Source organism: Eriocheir sinensis, chromosome 70 (genome assembly GCF_024679095.1).
Source record: "Eriocheir sinensis breed Jianghai 21 chromosome 70, ASM2467909v1, whole genome shotgun sequence".
NCBI classification, from domain to species: Eukaryota; Metazoa; Arthropoda; class Malacostraca; order Decapoda; family Varunidae; genus Eriocheir; species Eriocheir sinensis.
Window position 1 is genome coordinate 7,758,483 of NC_066578.1, and position 21,211 is coordinate 7,779,693.

Consider the following 21,211-nt stretch of genomic DNA (forward strand, 5'->3'; position numbering starts at 1 on the left):
AGTTTCATGTACTATATATAAGTAATTTGCCTTTTGCATGGCTATAATTCTGCATCCGTGTCTAAGGCCCAGTTTCACAGTTCCTCATGATGGGTTAGTAAGCTCCAAAACCAATACCAGAGCCTTCGAAATTTCCTTGTACAGTGTCTGGAGTTTATATTCAAGTTCACAAATTTGACGAGACTATACAGGAAAGGTCTTGTGTGTTTATGCTACGAAGGAAAGGGAGGAGAAGGGAGATGAGATTAGGAGACGAGTGAGCCGAGATCCTGTTTATATTCAAGTTCACAAATTTGACAAGACTATACAGGAAAGGTCTTATATATTTATGCTACGAAGGAAAGGGAGGAGAAGGGAGATGAGATTGGGAGACGAGTGAGCCGAGATCCTGTTTATATTCAAGTCCACAAATTTGACAAGACTATACAGGAAAAGCTGTGTTTATGATATGAAGGAAAGGGAAGAGAAGGGAGAGAAGTAAGCTGAGATCCTGTTTATATTCAAGTCCACAAATTTGACAAGACTATACAGGAAAAGCTGTGTTTATGATATGAAGGAAAGGGAAGAGAAGGGAGAGAAGTAAGCTGAGATCCTGTTTATATTCAAGTCCACAAATTTGACAAGACTATACAGGAAAAGCTGTGTTTATGATATGAAGGAAAGGGAAGAGAAGGGAGAGAAGTAAGCTGAGATCCTGTTTATATTCAAGTCCACAAATTTGACGACACAATACAGGAAAAGCTCTTTGTATTTAGTGTGTCATCGAAGACCGCGCCATTTTGAACAGTATGGGATTCTATAGCTTGGTTCGGGAGTGTTACAAAGACCATGATGGACTGTGGAAGCGGCCCTTAATGTTCCCTTTTCTAATATGCCTCTCTGTTTTTGCAGGATGCCGCGGACGGACCATGCAGAGGACTCATCGCGACGACACCAACGGTTTGGTTAAGTGGGTTCTCTTGTGTGTGCGTCTGTGTGTGAATGGCAGGCCTGTCGTATGATTGTGTGTGTGTGTGCGTTGGCGTTATGCCTTCGCACTATTATTTTGTTAGGATGTATTTTTTTGTGTGTGAACTTTTTGCACGTAATCTTTTTTTATACCCATAGCTAGCGTTTGTTTGTGTGGCAGTGTTCCGGGAGATGGACGCCGGGGGACATGGGCTTGGGGAGGCGCACATGACCTCCTCTGTCCGTGACCTCTTCAGCTGGGGAGACCGGTAAGCATTTCCACCAAGTTTAGTAGAAAACACTCACTTGTCATGCATGGTGGGTTGCGGTATGCCACAACCACCTACAATTAGCTTGAATCAGGGGATTTATGGCGAGTCCTTTTTAGGGTCCACCGTACCACAGCCATGACTCGTGAAAGCCCAGAAAAGGGTCTGCCGATGCTCTCAGGTTAATCGCTACTCCTTCAGAGACAAAAATTATGAGCGGCCGAAAGGGAGGTCAGTTTCGGGAGGAGAGGCGTCTCGATACGTCATTCCTCGTGAGAGAATTCAAGTCGAAGGCAGGAGGAGATATAGACACAGGAAGGGTGCCCCAGAGTTTACCAGTGTAAGGGATGAAAGAATGAAGATGTTGGTTAACTCTTGCATAATAGGTTTGGACAGTATAGGGATGAAAGAGTGGAGATGCTGGTTGACTCTTGCATAATGGGTTTGGACAGCACAGGGATGAAAGAATGAAGATGCTGGTTAACTCTTGCATAATGGGTTTGGACAGTATAGGGATGAAAGAGTGGAGATGTTGGTTAACTCTTGCATAATGGGTTTGGACAGTATAGGGATGAAAGAGTGAAGATGCTGGTTGACTCTTGCATAATGGGTTTGGACAGTATAGGGATGAAAGAGTGGAGATGCTGGTTGACTCTTGCATAATGGGTTTGGACAGCACAGGGATGAAAGAATGAAGATGCTGGTTAACTCTTGCATAATGGGTTTGGACAGTATAGGGATGAAAGAGTGGAGATGCTGGTTGACTCTTGCATAATGGGTTTGGACAGCACAGGGATGAAAGAATGAAGATGCTGGTTAACTCTTGCATAAGGGGTTTGGACAGTATAGGGATGAAAGAGTGGAGATGCTGGTTGACTCTTGCATAATGGGTTTGGACAGTACAGGGATGAAAGAATGAAGATGTTGGTTAACTCTTGCATAATGGGTTTGGACAGTATAGGGATGAAAGAGTGAAGATGCTGGTTGACTCTTGCATAATGGGTTTGGACAGTATAGGGATGAAAGAGTGGAGATGCTGGTTGACTCTTGCATAATGGGTTTGGACAGCACAGGGATGAAAGAATGAAGATGCTGGTTAACTCTTGCATAATGGGTTTGGACAGTATAGGGATGAAAGAGTGGAGATGCTGGTTGACTCTTGCATAATGGGTTTGGACAGCACAGGGATGAAAGAATGAAGATGCTGGTTAACTCTTGCATAAGGGGTTTGGACAGTATAGGGATGAAAGAGTGGAGATGCTGGTTGACTCTTGCATAATGGGTTTGGACAGTACAGGGATGAAAGAATGAAGATGTTGGTTAACTCTTGCATAATGGGTTTGGACAGTATAGGGATGAAAGAGTGAAGATGCTGGTTGACTCTTGCATAATGGGTTTGGACAGTATAGGGATGAAAGAGTGGAGATGCTGGTTGACTCTTGCATAATGGGTTTGGACAGCACAGGGATGAAAGAATGAAGATGCTGGTTAACTCTTGCATAATGGGTTTGGACAGTATAGGGATGAAAGAGTGGAGATGCTGGTTGACTCTTGCATAATGGGTTTGGACAGCACAGGGATGAAAGAATGAAGATGCTGGTTAACTCTTGCATAAGGGGTTTGGACAGTATAGGGATGAAAGAGTGGAGATGCTGGTTAACTCTTGCATAATGGGTTTGGACAGTATAGGGATGAAAGAGTGGAGATGCTGGTTGACTCTTGCATAATGGGTTTGGACAGCACAGGGATGAAAGAATGAAGATGCTGGTTAACTCTTGCATAATGGGTTTGGACAGTATAGGGATGAAAGAGTGGAGATGCTGGTTGGCTCTTGCATAATGGGTTTGGACAGCACAGGGATGGAAGAATGAAGATGCTGGTTAACTCTTGCATAAGGGGTTTGGACAGTATAGGGATGAAAGAGTGGAGATGCTGGTTAACTCTTGCATAATGGGTTTGGACAGTATAGGGATGAAAGAGTGGAGATGCTGGTTGACTCTTGAATAATGGGTTTGGACAGTACAGGGATGAAAGAATGAAGATGTTGGTTAACTCTTGCATAATGGGTTTGGACAGTATAGGGATGAAAGAGTGGAGATGCTGGTTGACTCTTGCATAATGGGTTTGGACAGTACAGGGATGAAAGAATGAAGATGTTGGTTAACTCTTGCATAATGGGTTTGGACAGTATAGGGATAAAAGTGGAGATGGTGGTTGACTCTTGCATAATGGGTTTGGACAGCACAGGGATGAAAGAATGAAGATGCTGGTTAACTCTTGCATAATGGGTTTGGACAGTATAGGGATGAAAGAGTGGAGATGCTGGTTGACTCTTGCATAATGGGTTTGGACAGCACAGGGATGAAAGAATGAAGATGCTGGTTAACTCTTGCATAATGGGTTTGGACAGTATAGGGATGAAAGAGTGGAGATGCTGGTTAACTCTTGCATAATGGGTTTGGACAGCACAGGGATGAAAGAATGAAGATGCTGGTTAACTCTTGCATAATGGGTTTGGACAGTATAGGGATGAAAGAGTGGAGATGCTGGTTGACTCTTGCATAATGGGTTTGGACAGCACAGGGATGAAAGAATGAAGATGCTGGTTAACTCTTGCATAAGGGGTTTGGACAGTATAGGGATGAAAGAGTGGAGATGCTGGTTAACTCTTGCATAATGGGTTTGGACAGTATAGGGATGAAAGAGTGGAGATGCTGGTTGACTCTTGCATAATGGGTTTGGACAGCACAGGGATGAAAGAATGAAGATGCTGGTTAACTCTTGCATAATGGGTTTGGACAGTATAGGGATGAAAGAGTGGAGATGCTGGTTGACTCTTGCATAATGGGTTTGGACAGCACAGGGATGAAAGAATGAAGATGCTGGTTAACTCTTGCATAATGGGTTTGGACAGTATAGGGATGAAAGAGTGGAGATGCTGGTTAACTCTTGCATAATGGGTTTGGACAGCACAGGGATGAAAGAATGAAGATGCTGGTTAACTCTTGCATAATGGGTTTGGACAGTATAGGGATGAAAGAATGAAGATGCTGGTTAACTCTTGCATAATGGGTTTGGACAGCACAGGGATGAAAGAATGAAGATGCTGGTTAACTCTTGCATAATGGGTTTGGACAGTATAGGGATGAAAGAATGAAGATGCTGGTTAACTCTTGCATAAGGGGTTGGACAGTATAGGAATGAAAGAATGAAGATGCTGGTTAACTCTTGCATAAGGGGTTGGACAGTATAGGGCATATGTAAGAGTAGTATTTGTATATGTGTGAAAAATTATTTAAATGGATATATAATGTTAGGAATTGCAAAAATGATTATATATGCATAATAGAGGAGATCGGTGATGACAACCATTTTTAGTTTAAGAAAAATTCAATTAAGTATGGAAGAGACAGAGATGGAATTTATACATTCTTAAAAATACTTAAAACTACTTATCCTCCCTAATTTCTAACTTTCCCATACTTAATTAAATTTTGGCATTACAATTTTGTTGACCTTAACCCGGTAGTAGTGGTAGCAGCAGGGGTCATGTTTCTTAATGGTCCCTCCAAGCGAGAAAAATGAGAAAAATCACCCTCACACAAACCATTTCATAATATATATATCAAAGCATTTGTGATCAGATTATGCATCATCTATTTTGGGGAGTTTAAATCATGGCACAAATTTGGCCCGTCGCTGCTACACGGTAAAGCCACAAATTTGGCCCGTCGCTGCTACATGGTAAAGCCACAAATTTGGCCCATCGCTGCTTCACAGTAAAGCCACAAATTTGGCCCATCGCTGCTTCACAGTAAAGCCACAAATTTGGCCCGTCGCTGCTACACGGTAAAGCCACAAATTATAGCCGGGAGCATTCTGGACCATCTAGAAAAGCATAATTTAATTCGTGGCTCAGTGGTAGGAAGCAGAGAGTGCAGATCAATGGTAAAAAATCTGAATGGGGCAGTGTTACGAGTGGAGTCCCTCAGGGGTCGGTGCTGGGTCCTCTGCTTTTTATTATTTACATCAATGACTTGACACAGGAATTAGTAGTGATGTCAGCAAGTTCACAGATGATACCAAGATCAGTAGTGTAACCCAATCAGACAGGGACGCTACCGTTCTCCAGGATGAGCTTGACAGACTATATGATTGGGCGGGGAAGTGGCAGATGGAATTCAATGTCGGGAGGTGTAGCATTCTGAGTGTAGGCAGGAACAACCCCTCACACAATTACTCCTTAAATGGCACTCCTCTAAGCAGGTCTGGGCTTGAGAGAGACTTAGGAGTCCTAGTGAGTGCTGACCTCCGTCCTAGGGCTCAATGCATTCAGGCCAAAAATTGGGTCAACAGAGTACTTGGTTTCATCCCAAGGAGCGTAAGCAATAGGAGTGCTGAAGTCATCCTCAAACTTTACTTAGCACTAGTTAGATCTCATCTCGATTATGCGGTTCAGTTCTGGTCCCCCTACTATAGAATGGATATCAAGGTGTTAGAATCTGTACAGAGGAGGATGACAAAGATGATTCAGGGGGTGAGAAACTTGCCTTATGAAGACAGGCTGAAGCAGTTAAATCTACACTCGCTAGAAAGGCGAAGGTTGCGAGGAGACTTGATCGAAGTCTATAAATGGATGAAGGGATTTAATAAAGGGGATGTCAATAAGATTTTGATAGTAAAAGAGCCTGGTAGGATGCGTGGCAATGGTTTTAAGTTAGACAAATTCAGATTCAACAAAGACATAGGCAAGAATTGGTTTACTGACAGAGTGGTGGATGAGTGGAACAGGCTTGGGGGCCATGTTGTGGGTGCCAATACCATAGATACATTCAAGAAGAGGTTAGATAAAGCCATGGCCTTGTATAGCCTAACCAGCCTCTTGCAGACTCCTTATGTTCTTAACTCTTGCATAAGGAGTTTGGACACACAAACCATTTCATAATATATATCAAAGCATTTGTGATCAGATTATGCATCATATATTTTTGGGGGTTTAAATATCATGGCACAAACTTGGCCCATCGCTGCTACACGGTAAAGCCACAAACTTGGCCCGTCGCTGCTGCCGGGTTAATGGAGCAGCCACCTGTGTCTGAGCCAAGATGTCTGGATGTCTCTGCCGCTGCCTCTCCGCATGTCTGAGTCTCCCTGTACTTCCAGTGTGTTGCCCCGCCTGGAGAGACACGTTGATGGAGGTGGCCGTGTGTGTCACCCTTTGCCTGTATCCTCTGGCGTCCAGGTAAACAATGATAATGATTATGATAATACCAATAATAATAATGAATATAATAATACCAATAATAGTAATGAATATAACAATACCAATAATAGTAATGAAATGATAATCAGTCAAATAATGAGATCATTAAACACTGTTGCTCTTGTATAATTTTCATCTTGTGTCTAATTCTCCGTCACTGTCTCCTGGGTTGTGTCTAAGTCGGTCTTGTTCTTTCAGAGGCGCGTAAGTGGAGAGCATCGGCGCAGCGCGGGAGCATCACGTCAGGGTGTAGGGTGTTTGTTTAGCTGGTGTAGGGAGCTTAGGGTGTTAGGGTGTTAGGTGTAACAACGGTTGGCTCTTTCACAGAACGGGTGTGATTCCGTTCTGCGTTTGAGTCTTCCACCTTCAGACGGTCTCCCTCTGAGATGTCTGAAGTTTTTTTGTCGGTTTTCTCCGTAGGAGGAAGCCGACTCTAGCTACTCTGGCCTCTCTTCCGGGGGTCAGAGCGGTCGGGCTCTGCTTGGCCAGGCGTTGCCTTTCGCGTTGTCTCCGCCGACGTTTTGCCAGACTCTTCCGTACGGTTGAGCCTGGCTTTTTTATTAGGTGGATCAGGCTGCCTTCTTCCAAGGAGTCTGATGGGAGTGGAGTCTTTTTTTTGGTGTATGTCTGTGGGTACTTAGTGGGTAAGGGAGGGTGGGGTAGAATGGTTGGTGGGCTGGAAGTGGGTTGGGGGATGAGCCTCCTGGGATTTGGGTTGTGTCGAGCCTTACCGCCTGGTGTGTTGGGTAACCTTCACGCCAGGGGGGGGGTGCCAAGACTATATCCATCTCCTGGGCAGGGCGATTCCCCTTTCCCATGCTAACTGGCCCTCCTCCGTCTGCCTCCCCAAACCCCCGCTAAGTGCTTGTGTGTGTTATTTTATTTAGGATGTCTTTTTTTTCTATGCCTTTTTCCCGTGTGTTTATACCCAATAGCTAGCGTGTGTGTGTGTGTGTGGCAGTCCGGAGGCGCGTGCAGCGAGGACATCACATCACGTCACTACGGTATATCCACGGTATTTGGTTTAGTGTGTGCTGTGTGTGTTTGTGTGTGTGATGGCAGGCCTGCCGTGTGTTTGACCTTTTGCTGTGTGTTGCTGTGTGACTGCTAGGATTTCATTTCTATGCATGTTTTTTTCCCCATAACCCCCTTCCTCCCTAGCTCTTTAGCTGTTGGCGCTGGGTGGATGCTGCCGGGTGACCAACGGCGGTGGCGGTGTGCAACGCGGGAGCTGCTGAGGTTTGGGGTAGCACTACGGTGCAGGTTATGTAGGGTGTGTGAGTTTTTTTTTTGTGTGAGTGTCTTTTTTTTGTGTGGGGTGTTGGCGGGGGACTTAGCTAATCACTGTGTCAGGAAGGCATGGGCGTGGCCGTCTGTCCATCAGGCCGACGGGCGGGTGTGCCACCTGGCAGTCAGGCTAGCAGGTGACAGGCAAGCTATTTGGTGGTCAGGCTGTCAGTCGGGCCATCAGATAGGTAGGCAGGCCACCTTGCGGTCGGGTTGTCGGGCGGGCACCCCACCCTCGGTCAGGTAGGCAGGCAGCAGCGTCTACGCTGAGCCGTACGGCTACACGTACGAACGCACGGAACCCGTACGCTACGTTCCGCTGCACTGACGCTCGTCGTACCTCTGCTCGCACGCTTGCGGGCGGGTTGGGGGCGGGGGGCGGATGGGCGGACGGGCGGGCGTACGTGGGAACGGGCGGGCGGACGGGTGGTCGGGCGGTTAGGGAGTCGGAGCAACGCTTGAAAGACGCGCAGATAGATGTCAGATTCTCCCGTAGGGAGGTCTGGCAAGGTGATAGTTTAGGCGGCGGAGTTGTACGCGGGCCAGTCTGTGTTACAGCTTTGCCGTCAGGGTAGCTCCTTACGAGCTGCCCAAACTGAGGACCAGTTTTCCTCACAGGAGGAGGCTGGTGGGGCCTAGGGTGTTAGGGGTACAACGGTTGGCTCTTTCACAGAACGGGTGTTTTCCGTTCTGCGTTTGAGTCTGCCGCCTTTGGGCGTCTCCCTCTGAGATGTCGGTTAGGATTTCTTTTTTTTATATGTCCGTGTGTGTAACTGTTGCCTTTTAGCCTGTTGTGTTCCTGAGCAGCAAGAAGAGGCGGCTGTGGTGACCCGCCCGATGCGGAAGGCTTCTGGGCCCTGTCGGCGGGGGCGCACCTCTCTGGCTGACTGGTTGACCAGGCTTTGACCAGGTGGCTAGGGAGGCGCATCCTCGCTGGGCGGGGTCTGGGGGCCCTCCGTCTTGGGGAGGTCGCTGCAGCAGGAGGAGGTAACTACTGCTGGTTTTGTAAGGCATTGTGGTTGAGAGCACCTTGCAGCTGTAACGCGAATTTCGTTCCGTAATAAACAATGTACCGCCATGCTGCCTGTCCTTCCTCCCTCCCAGCACTGTGTACGTCTGTGTGTGTGTGTGTGTTGCTTAATTCTCCCTCACTGCACTGTGCGTACGTCTGTGTGTGTGTGTTGCTCTGTCTCTGTCTCTCTATCTCTGTCTCTGTCTGTCTCTCTATCTCTCAATCTCTCTCTGTGTCTTTCTCTCTCTCTCTCTCTCTAGTTAGTAAAGAACAGGCAACGTTTGCCATGGAAGACTCTACAGTATACATAAGACTACAGTGTACATCCCAACCCTCTACGGCCGTTGCTGCTCCACCCGGGCATTACCACATCCACCCGGGTCTACAAGAAACCTCCACGGCCGAGCCTCAACCACAGAACACACCGCTACCGTTGATGAGGTTCCACACCCCGGACTACCGCCATGTTAGCCTCGATAATAGTCCTCGGCGCACTTATTCTGAGACGTCCTGGTGAGTGAGTGCCCTAATTGCCTTCATGGATAATGTCACAGGTACCCAGTGGTTCAGGTGTGATGTCAGATATTTTTGTTATTGTGTCGTAAATATCCAGTTATTATTTCCGACTCGCTGAATGTTTATCGCACACAGTTTGTCTTTGAGTAAAAACACTGATTAATATCCATGATCGGTTAGGTTACAAACTCCCTCGATTTCAGACTGGAGAGCTACACAACACTGGTCATCCGCTGAGTGGTTGAATTCCTGGTCTACCGGCCCCTGGAGGAGTGGTCGATTGCCTGGTCTACCGTGGATATGAGTGGTTGATTCCCTGGTCTACCCCTGGATGACGCAGCTGTTCCTATGCAGGGGAAGACTCACACAAGCGATAAGGTAAGGTTTTAATAGCTGGGTTTACAAGAGGTTTTAATGGCTGGGTTCAAGAGAGGTTTTAATAGCTGGGTTCAAGAGAGGTTTTAATAGCTGGGTTTACAAGAGGTTTTAATAGCTGGGTTCAAGAGAGGTTTTAATAGCTGGGTTCAAGAGAGGTTTTAATAGCTGGGTTCAAGAGAGGTTTTAATAGCTGGGTTCAAGAGAGGTTTTAATAGCTGGGTTCAAGAGAGGTTTTAATAGCTGGGTTCAAGAGAGGTTTTAATGGCTGGGTTCAAGAGAGGTTTTAATAGCTGGGTTCAAGAGAGGTTTTAATAGCTGGGTTCAAGAGAGGTTTTAATAGCTGGGTTCAAGAGAGGTTTTAATGGCTGGGTTTACAAGAGGTTTTAATAGCTGGGTTCAAGAGAGGTTTTAATAGCTGGGTTCAAGAGAGGTTTTAATAGCTGGGTTCAAGAGAGGTTTTAATGGCTGGGTTTACAAGAGGTTTTAATAGCTGGGTTCACAAGAGGTTTTAATAGCTGGGTTCAAGAGAGGTTTTAATAGCTGGGTTCAAGAGAGGTTTTAATAGCTGGGTTCAAGAGAGGTTTTAATAGCTGGGTTTAAAAGAGGTTTTAATAGCTGGGTTTACAAGAGGTTTTAATAGCTGGGTTTACAAGAGGTTTTAATAGCTGGGTTTACAAGAGGTTTTAATAGCTGGGTTTACAAGAGGTTTTAATGGCTGGGTTTACAAGAGGTTTTAATGGCTGGGTTTACAAGAGGTTTTAATGGCTGGGTTTACAAGAGGTTTTAATGGCTGGGTTTACAAGAGGTTTTAATAGCTGGGTTTACAAGAGGTTTTAATAGCTGGGTTTACAAGAGGTTTTAATAGCTGGGTTTACAAGAGGTTTTAATAGCTGCATGGGTTTACAAGATGTTTTAATAGCTGGGTTTACAAGAGGTTTTAATAGCTGGGTTTACAAGAGGTTTTAATAGCTGGGTTTACAAGAGGTTTTAATAGCTGGGTTTACAAGAAGTTTTAATGGCTGGGTTTACAAGAGGTTTTAATGGCTGGGTTTACAAGAAGTTTTAATGGCTCTCAGGGTAAGGAGTGTTCTGATATGGTGCCCTCCCCCCCTCCCCCAGCACCTGTCAGACCTGGAGACTCCCCCCTGAGCCTGACGGTGGAGCTGTGGGCCCTGCACCAGACCCCCACACCCCCCCACACCACCCACAGCAGGGGCAGGGCGTTGAGACTACCCCCACAGGCTAAGACAGGGAGGGACTTGAAGATCCAGGTTTTTGTCATCTGCACAGAAATTGACACATGGTATTTGGGAGCAGCGGGCTTTTTTTTTTAATATAGTTTCCTTTTTTGTGTGTGCCCTTGAGCTGTCTCCTTTGTTGTAGAAAAAAAATACTTGACAAGGCTTTCATAGGTGTTTGGGGCATTTCCAGGGGGTAGTTTAATGACCCTGGTGGTAGTCTGACCCTTCCTCTGCGCAATGAACTTGAAAAAACGCTCATAAAAATGCAGATATTAACCCAGTAGCAGCGGGGATCATGTTTCTTAATGGTCCCTCCAAGCGAGAAAAATGAGAAAAAATCGCCCCTCACACAAACCATTTCATATATATCAAAGCATTTGTGATCAGATTATGTATCATCTATTTTTGGGGGTTTATATCATGGTACAAATTTAGCCTGTCGCTGCTACATGGTAAAGCCACAAATTTGGCCCGTCGCTGCTACTGGGTTAACCTCATTATCATGTTAAAATCCCTGTATCTCACTGTTATCTTCCTCTCCCTCTATATTATTTGTCAATCTCTCTGTCTCTCTCACAGATGTCTAAGGTTCCGCCCATGCAGCTGAAGGGTGCCAATGCCTACACATGCGTCGACCACAGGTGTGCGCTGGACATTGCCTACAATTCATGGTGCAAATGGTATGTTGGAGGAATTCTTTGATGTATTTGAGAGACTGGGATGCCTGCTGGATGGTACAGGTAAATTACTTGGCTGAGAGAGCCCGGGTTCAATTCCCGGGCAGAGTGGAAAAATTTGGGCGGCTTTTCCGATACGCTACGCCCCTGTCCACCCAGCAGTGAATGGGTACCAGGTATTAATCGGGGGTTGTGTCCCGTCTCCTGGGGTCTGTTCCCTTCTCCTATAATTCTTTCCCCTTCTGTCTCTCTCCGGCATATGACCACAGATGTTGCACCCACTAAACAAAACTTTCCTTCCTTCCCCTTCTGTCTCTCCGGCATATGACCACAGATGTTGCACCCACTAAACAAAACTTTCCTTCCTTCCCTCCCCTTCTGTCTCTCTCCGGCATATGACCACAGATGTTGCACCCACTAAACAAAACTTCCTTCCCCTTCTGTCTCTCTCCGGCATATGACCACAGATGTTGCACCCACTAAACACAACTTTCCAACAGTTGAATTACAGTTTGGTCCAAGTGTTGTCCCTGTGGCTCACCCTCCTAGAGAAATACCTGTTGCTCTGAGGGATAAACTTAAGAAGGAATTAGACCATAGGGAAAGACTAGGTGTCATTGTTGAAGAAAATGAACCCACAGATTGGCTCAATAGTATGGTTATTACATGTGGCATCCTTGTGTGTTACAGCTAATATATATACTGTGTCATCTGCATATAGAAGTAGTGGATAGGAAACACTAATTGACATATCATTTATACAACATAAGAATAAAATAGCTCCCAGGATTTATATATATTTATTTATTTTCTTTTAATCAAGGTTTTAGTAAGAAGAGGAACCCTGTACCCTGCCCTCCACTACACACACACACACACACACACACACACACACACACACACAAAAAAAAAAAAAAAAAAAATATATATATATAAAAAATGCCCCAGTGATTTTTCCATTTCTATAATTGCCTCCTAAAACATAACCCACCCTCGTTTGACCCCACCATGACCTCCCGCGACCTAACCTAACCTGACCTGACCTTTCCCAGGGAGCGTCGGCGGAGATCGAGCTGGCGGAAGGTTGGCGGCCGGGTCAAGCTCGCAACGGACAAGGAGTTCTGTGAGATGTGCTCGGCGGATGTTGTTGACCTCGAATACATCAATCTTACTAAGGTGGTGGAGGTGGGGAACGGCATCTACATTGACGACGGACTCAAGGAGATCGCTGAGACTACTACTACTACTATTACTATTACTATCCTCTATACTGATATATGTACTATTAAATCCTCTATACAGCTACTATGTGTACTATTGAATCCCTTATATAGTACTTCCATGACAGCTGATACTACTACTACTATGACCACTCAATCCCTGGTAAGTACAAAGTCATTATCATCATTATTTAGGTTAAGGTCCATTTAATTCAATCTTCCTTAGCGGTTGGACGCTTTATGGCTCCTCCATTCTACTCTGTCTTCCACCCAGTGCTTATACAGTCCTATCAATCCCAAGTCTTCCTGTACACACCTTCTACTTGTTTTCCTAGGTCTACCAACTGGTCTCCTTCCTTCTACCTCCATTCTACTCTGTCTTCTGCCCAATGCTCATCCAATCCCATCACTGCTAAGTCTTCCTGTATACACCTCCATGTTTTCCTAGGTCTACCAACTGGTCTCCTTCCTTCTACCTCCATTCTCTCCAACACTCCCAGCACTGTATCCTCCCCTGCTCTCTTTACATGTCCAAACCATCGGAGTCTTTCCCTTCTGAGCACTGTTTCCAGGTCCTCTACTAAAACTCCCAGCACTGTATCCTCCCCTGCTCTCTTTACATGTCCAAACCATTGGAGTCTTTCCCTTCTGAGCACTGTTTCCAGGTCCTCTACTAAAACTCCCAGCACTGTATCCTCCCCTGCTCTCTTTACATGTCCAAACCATTGGAGTCTTTCCCTTCTGAGCACTGTTTCCAGGTTCTCTACTAAAACTCCCAGCACTGTGTCCTCCCTTGCTCTCTTTACATGTCCAAACCATCGGAGTCTTTCCCTTCTGAGCACTGTTTCCAGGTCCTCTACTAAAACTCGCAGCACTGTGTCCTCCCCTGCTCTCTTTACATGTCCAAACCATCGGAGTCTTTCCCTTCTGAGCACTGTTTCCAGGTCCTCTACTAAAACTCGCAGCACTGTGTCCTCCCTTGCTCTCTTTACATGTCCAAACCATCGGAGTCTTTCCCTTCTGAGCACTGTTTCCAGGTCCTCTACTAAAACTCCCAACACTGTGTCCTCCCCTGCTCTCTTTACATGTCTCTGCCAAATATTTCCCTCTCCCTGCCTCTGTCCCTGCCAAATCACTCTCTCCATGCCTGTGTCCCTGCCATATCTCTCCCTCCCTGCCAAATCTAGCCTCTCCTCCTTACCTAACCTACCTTACCCTACCCTAAGCTACCCTAACCTACCTCTCTCTCCACCAGGTTGACAAGCCCGTCCATGGTGAAGAAGCCCTGTCCTACCTGCGCTGAGATGACCCGTGTGGGCAACGCTACCATGGACGGAGCAGTGGGGGAGGCGGTGGCTGAGTGGATAGCATGATGGCGCCACATTTGGGACGACGTGAGTTCAATCCCTGCCCGGTGCCACCAAGCTGGGATTTTTCAGCCGCTGCCGAGTGGCTTAAAACTACCCACATGCGAGCAAAATCTGGAAACTTATCTTCGTTACTGGGGCTATTTCCTTGCAAATGGGGACTCTCCTGGGAGAGTACATCACGGCAAAGTCATTTCTGGTCTCAAAATAGCAATACAGCGCCTACCGGTCGAGATAGCCTTGTCTAGTTCTGTGTCTCTTATCTCTGTGTGTTCTGTCCTTACCTCAGTTAATTCATTCTTCCTCATATATATATCTTGATTGCCCTCTCATCTTTTTAATTAATCCTCGATCGCTCTCTCTTAATCATCCCAGCCAGCTGTTCCTTATAGGGCACTCACACACTTCTATACAATTTTCCGTACATACCAAGATCCATTTCTAATCGTCAACCAACTCTAATATAAATTCTTTCTCCCACTCCTCTTTATAATAGTTCTGTCTCTCTTATCTCTGTGTGTTCTGTCTTTACCTCACAGTTCATCATTTCTCTCTATCTCATAACTCTTGCCTCCTGTCTAGTTCTGTCTTTGTGTGTTCTGTCTTTACCTCACAGATCATCATTTCTCTCTATCTCATAACTCTTGCCTCCTGTCTAGTTCTGTCTCTGTGTGTTCTGTCTTTACCTCACAGATCATCATTTCTCTCTATCTCACAACTCTTGCCTCCTGTCTAGTTCTGTCTCTCTTTGTGTGTTCTGTCTTTACCTCACAGATCATCATTTCTCTCTATCTCATAACTCTTGCCTCCTGTCTAGTTCTGTCTCTGTGTGTTCTGTCTTTACCTCACAGATCATCATTTCTCTCTATCTCATAACTCTTGCCTCCTGTCTAGTTCTGTCTCTCTTTGTGTGTTCTGTCTTTACCTCACAGATCATCATTTCTCTCTATCTCATAATTCTTGCTTTAATTATGTCTAGTTCTGTCTCTAATCTTTGTGTGTTCTGTCTTTACCTCACAGTTCATCATTTCTCTCTATCTCATAACTCTTGCCTCCTGTCTAGTTCTCTCTCTTTGTGTGTTCTGTCTTTACCTCACAGATCATCATTTCTCTCTATCTCATAACTCTTGCCTCCTGTCTAGTTCTGTCTCTGTGTGTTCTGTCTTTACCTCACAGTTCATCATTTCTCTCTATCTCATAATTCTTGCCTTAATTATGTCTATAGTTCTGTCTCTCTTATCTCTGTGTGTTCTGTCTTCACCTCCAGTTCATCATTTCTCTGTATCTCATAATTGTTGCTTTAATTATGTATGTTTAAATAGTATCAGGAAGTATTTGGTTACCTAACAAAACCAAGGGTTGGGTGAGAAGAATTTACCTCAGCACTGCACCACATCAACCCGTCCGCTGTGGTTGGCACGTATTTGGCCTTCACTGGTAGCCTGGTAACGTAACGCTCCCATGCCTTTCTCTGCCTCTGTGATAGATAGTGGGGTGTTTATCTTGTGGTATTTGTAAGGGAATGTTGGGGATGGAAAGGGAATGGGAGCCAGTAAGAGAGAAAGGGAGATTGGAAAGGGGAAAAAATGCAAAGAGAAACTAATAGAGAATCTTGAAGCTCTGCACCACATTTAATAGCCAGGTAATGGACTGTTGAAGGTCTTGAAAGGTAAGGTTTGTATTACTACTTAAGTCCTGCACCACATTTAATAGCCAGGTAATGGACTGTTGCAGGTCTTGAAAGGTAAGGTTTGTATTACTACTGAAGTCCTGCACCACATTTAATAGCCAGGTAATGGACTGATGAAGGTCTTGAAAGGTAAGGTTTGTATTTCCACCACTGAAGTCCTGCACCACATTTAATAGCCAGGTAATGGACTGTTGCAGGTCTTGAAAGGTAAGGTTTGTATTACTACTGAAGTCCTGCACCACATTTAATAGCCAGGTAATGGACTGTTGCAGGTCTTGAAAGGTAAGGTTTGTATTACTACTGAAGTCCTGCACCACATTTAATAGCCAGGTAATGGAGTGTTGCAGGTCTTAATTTAGCTGGTTTGTGAATCTTCAAACATTATCTGGAACAGGTGTATTAACTTTACCATGAGCAAGTGTTGACTCCATCTAAATAAGCGTGATTATGAAGGCCATTGACGCGCGGCCTAAATTAGTTAATCATTTCCTTGATTTTGAGAAACTTTAAGGTTGGTATTGTGAAATGCTCCCACCCCACACACCAACCATTTCCAAAATCCAAAAAGGAGGTTAATCGAGTTCTAATGAGTGTTCTTTTAGGTTCACGGTACAGAAGAAGGCTCAGACTGGCTACAGCCTCGACACTTGCTAGCTTACCTGCTTAGACTGCCACAGGTGATGCAGACTAGCCAGCATTCAATACAACTTGTCACTTAATTAATTCTTGATGGTATACCTGTGTACCCATAACCCGTGACGACCTGCCTTGTGCAGTCATATCAGGCAAGTCTACAGCTCCTGATGGGCTCACTTATGATGTTATCAATGCCTTACTAGTCATAAAAGATAATCCTATCTTAGATTTGTTTAACATGTCTTACAACTCACAAAGCCTACCATCTGCCTGGAAAACTACGATCATTTCCATTCCTAAGGGTGATGCATTAACTTTAGACCTATTTCCTTGACTAGCTGTCTGGGCAAGATGATGGAAAAGATACTACTTAGGAGCTTGACTGTATTAAGTGGGAGATACCAGGTCACGGAGTCTGTATGGCTTTATGAAGGGACTGGTGACTGCTTGATTCAGTGCTTAAGTTCTGCAGGTGCTTGTTTGTCATGCTTTCATTGACCTCCCTTTGACAGAGCCAGTAAAGAGGTTATATTGGAACAACATATTTTAAAGGGCGTTAAAGGGAAATTACTGGGGTGGCTCAAAGACTATTTGCATGATAGGAAGGCTGAGGTGTGGTTCCATGCTCTGCTGAAGGGAGTGTTGAATTGGGCACTCCACAGGGAGGGTCCTTAGTCCTTTGCTCTTTAATATTCTCATGGACAAAATTGCACAGTACCCCTTTCCTCAGGGCACACAAGTTTTTATATATGCTAAAGATATACTTCTTCAGCTTGAAGACTTGTGCACTTCTATGGGTCTAGTTGTTAATTAATCCAAAACTAAATTTCACTCCTCCTCCTCCTTGCACCCACTTATAGATCCATCTTTCCTCTATCCATCTACACTATCCACATCTTCCTATCCCTATCCGCTCTCCTGTTATCCATGTGTTTATCCAGGACTATGCTTATCATCCATCCTTCTTGGGGGTCAGAATAGATAGAGTATGTCAATGGCGTCAAACTCGATCGTGTTCACTGTTACAAATACTTGGGTGTCTATCTTAGCTTTAATAAATTGAGTTAATCACGTTGCCATAGTGCTGCCATAATTCATACACAGAATCTGCCATAATTTTAACATTGCGGTACAACAATTTGGTCCGGCTGGCGCCATGCCCAAAAGAAGAAGAAGAGGAGGAGTAGGTTCACGGGGAAGCCGCCGCGGGATTTCAAAACAAACACACGTGAACTGACTCGGTCCAATAATTTAGGGGCATAGTGTGTTGCAAACATGTCCAAGGATTATAATTCTACAAGGAAAGCAGTGAATGCCCTTCAAATCTGTAAGGAATGTGATGAAAATCCTCAAGATATGGAATATGGCTCCCAGAACACCGCCAGCAACCGAACACCGCCGTCCTGCGTGGCGCCATAAACGTTACTTTTTCTCGTGTTTTCCTTCAAACTACAATGACGAGAAGATCCACAGCCTGTGAGGAGAAGGTGGAGAGGACAGTGGCGGCCAGGGAAAGGAAGAAACACCGCAGAGAAGCCTTCATATAACGAAAGTGCCCTACCACAACCACAACCACAACCACTACCACCACAAGAGCAAGAGAGAGAACAACCACTACCACCACTACCACCACCACCACAGCCACCACAATCACCACACTGAGGTATCTTAGTATGATATAATTTACTTACTGATGTGACGTTCCATCTTCATTTCCTACACTGAAGAAGGAAAATGTTGTTATTGAAAAAGATGTTTGAGATAGGTATGTTTGAAGTTAGTTTACTGGTAGGTTTTCAGGGTAGGCCTATGCATGGATAAGCTATAACTGAGTATTAGAAACAAATCAGTACTAGAGGCCCGCTGTTGATGTGCCGAGGACCCCCAGTGGGTTAGGTAATTGCTACCAGCAAAGGCCTATAACAAATGTGTTGACAAAATCCTTTAACATTTAGCCAAAGTTACCATTTTTTTGTTACAACATGGCCTATAGGCATAACAGAAGTGACCAAAGTTTGATGCACGTAGGACTTATACTTCCTGAGTTATGACAAACAGTGTTGTGTTTCTTGGATTCCCAGAAATTGATATTTTTGAAGTATAAAATCTCCCAGAATGCTTATTTATGGGGGGATTTTGAAAATAAAAAATACACCCTTGTGACATAAACACGCCACCTGTCCGCTTGTCAAAATCAATATTTTTTGTCCCTGAAGGCTGTACAGGGACCTAGGGAAAATAGAGGGAGTTGAGGGGGGCAGAGCATTAAGATAGGTTAGAGCTGTGTGTAGTACGAGCCTCCCATAGCTCAGAGGGGCCAGCCTCAGACAGACTGGTTAAGGAGTGCTACGCGGCTCTCCCGTCTCGGTGGGCGCTGATTTAATCCCCAGGGCCGGCAAGACCTTTCCTTGTCTGGATTAATTTCTCGTGTGTTAAGCTACACACTGTGGTCGTGTGAGAGTGTAGAAAAGAGAAAATTCAGGGCGTTTCATGTGGTCCACAACAGGGATATCGTGTGCTGGCCCCAGGCGCTGAAAAGTCACTCATTTAGTGGTACATAGGGTGCTTCGTGGTGCAGTGGTTAGCACACTCGGCTCACAACTGAGAGCCCAGGTTTGATTCCCGGGCTGAGTGGAAAAATTTGGGCGGCTTTTCTGATACCCTACGCCCCTGTCCACCCAGCAGTGAATGAGTACCAGGTATTAATCGGGGGTTGTGTCCCGTCTCCTGGGGTCTGTTCCCTTCTCCTATAATTCCTTCCCCTTCTGTCTCTCCGGCATATGACCACAGATGTTGAGCCGACTAAACGAAACTTTCCAAATTTAGTGGTACATAGAAAGTAACATTGCCTCCATAGTAAATATCATCATGTCTTGCACAGAAACAAATAGTCAGGGTCTCAAAAATAATAGGCTACCCCTTCCTCAACAATACACATTGTTGTTGTTATTATTATTATTATTATTATTATTATTATTATTATTATTATTATTATTTCTACTACAATTTTTATTTCTTCATAGCTTACACTGGTATAGGAAATTGCCTTTATCATATTTGTTATTATTATTATTATTATTATTATTATTATTATTATTATTATTTCAGCGTGAAGATGTCGGGTCGCGACTCGTTGGTCCATCGGCGCACCTTCCAGAACGCCAACCAGGTGGTGGAGTTGACCACACGCACCATTCCCAAGGCTCAACACCACCACCACCAGCGAGGACATCAACACCATTCACCACCACCACCACCTCAACACCATTGAGGCCAGATCACACCACCACCACCAGGGTGCTCTGTGAAGGGTTTAGTGTCCATGTTGTCAAGTCCATCTCCCTCAGTCTGTTCTGGGACCATTTTAGTTGCAGTTCTCTGTATCCTTTCCAACTCTACATATATAGTCCAGCACCTCTTCCCACAAGCTGTTCCATGTGTTAACACTTCTGTGTGAAAAACTTTACTTCTTCCAGTCACTCAATCAGGTTCCTTTGTTAAGTTTCTTTCTGTGTCCTCTCAGCCCCTGCGTTACTGATGCTAAGAAGAGATCATCTCTATCCACCTCATCAAACAGGGGGCTTCGTGGTGCAGTGGTTAGCACACTCGGCTCACGACTGAGAGAGCCCGGGTTCGATTCCCGGGCGGATTGGAAAAATCTGGGCGGCTTTTCCGATACCCTACACCCCTGTCCACCCAGCAGTGAATGGGTACCAGGTATTAATCGGGGGTTGTGTCCCGTCTCCTGGGATCTGTTCCCTTCTCCTATAATTCCTTCCCCTTCTGTCTCTCTCTGGCATATGACCACAGATGTTGCTCTGACTAAACCAAACTTTGCAACTGTTCCCTTCTCCTATAATTCCTTCCCCTTCTGTCTCTCCCTGGCATATGACCACAGATGTTGCACCCAATAAACAAATATTTCTAACTTTTTCCTCATCAAACTTATTTACCAACTTGTACAGTGTGATCAAATCTCCTCTCTCCCTTCTTTGTTCCAGTGTCGTCAAGTCCATCTCCCTCAATCTGTCTTCATACGTCATATTCGAGAGTTCTGGGACCATTTTGTTGCAATTCTCTGTCTTGAGTCCAACCTCATAATCTTCCTTTGCATAGTTTTTCCTTTTTTCCTTATATGCCTCATCTTGGTATTCAAATCCTTCCATAGTTTTCATCTGTCATAGTTGATGGCCATTCTTTCCTAAGGGGCACTCGTGACTGACTCCTTCATCTAACTCAACATTTTTTGTGAAAATTAGGTCAAGTCTTGATGGTTGGTCATCCCCTCTTAGCCTTGTTTCTCCTTTAACCCACTGCATCAACAGATTATCACATCAGGTGTGTGTGTGTGTGTGTGTGTGTGTGTGTGTGTGTGTGTGTGTGTGTGTGTGTGTGTGTGTGTGTAAGATTGACTGACTGATGAATGAATAACTGCGATTAATTAGGCTGGTATTACAAGACACTTTCCCTGCTCACATCAGACATTTCTAAAGGTCAAAGGGGGATATCAGTCAGGTTCTAATGAGTGTTTTTCAGGCTCATGGTACAGAAGAAGGGTTAAACTACCACCAGGGTCATAAAACTACTCCTGGAAATGCCCACAACTCCTGCGAAAGCCTTGTCAAATAGGTGTTCTTGGGCGGCGAAATGTCTTATTATACGACCCTAAGTAAATAACTTCCTGATGGAGTGAATGATTGATTTGGC

At 45.0% G+C, this 21,211-nt stretch overlaps 1 long non-coding RNA gene across 1 annotated transcript; it reads left to right on the plus strand.

Moving 5' to 3' along the window:
* The first annotated feature begins 686 nt into the window (after positions 1-686).
* LOC126988822 (uncharacterized) lies at positions 687-10,965 on the plus strand. The gene is made up of 5 exons (XR_007742559.1): positions 687-1,217; positions 6,381-6,459; positions 6,679-9,292; positions 9,499-9,673; positions 10,793-10,965. It is a non-coding gene; the product is annotated as an uncharacterized LOC126988822 (long non-coding RNA).
* Positions 10,966-21,211: the final 10,246 nt, after the last annotated feature.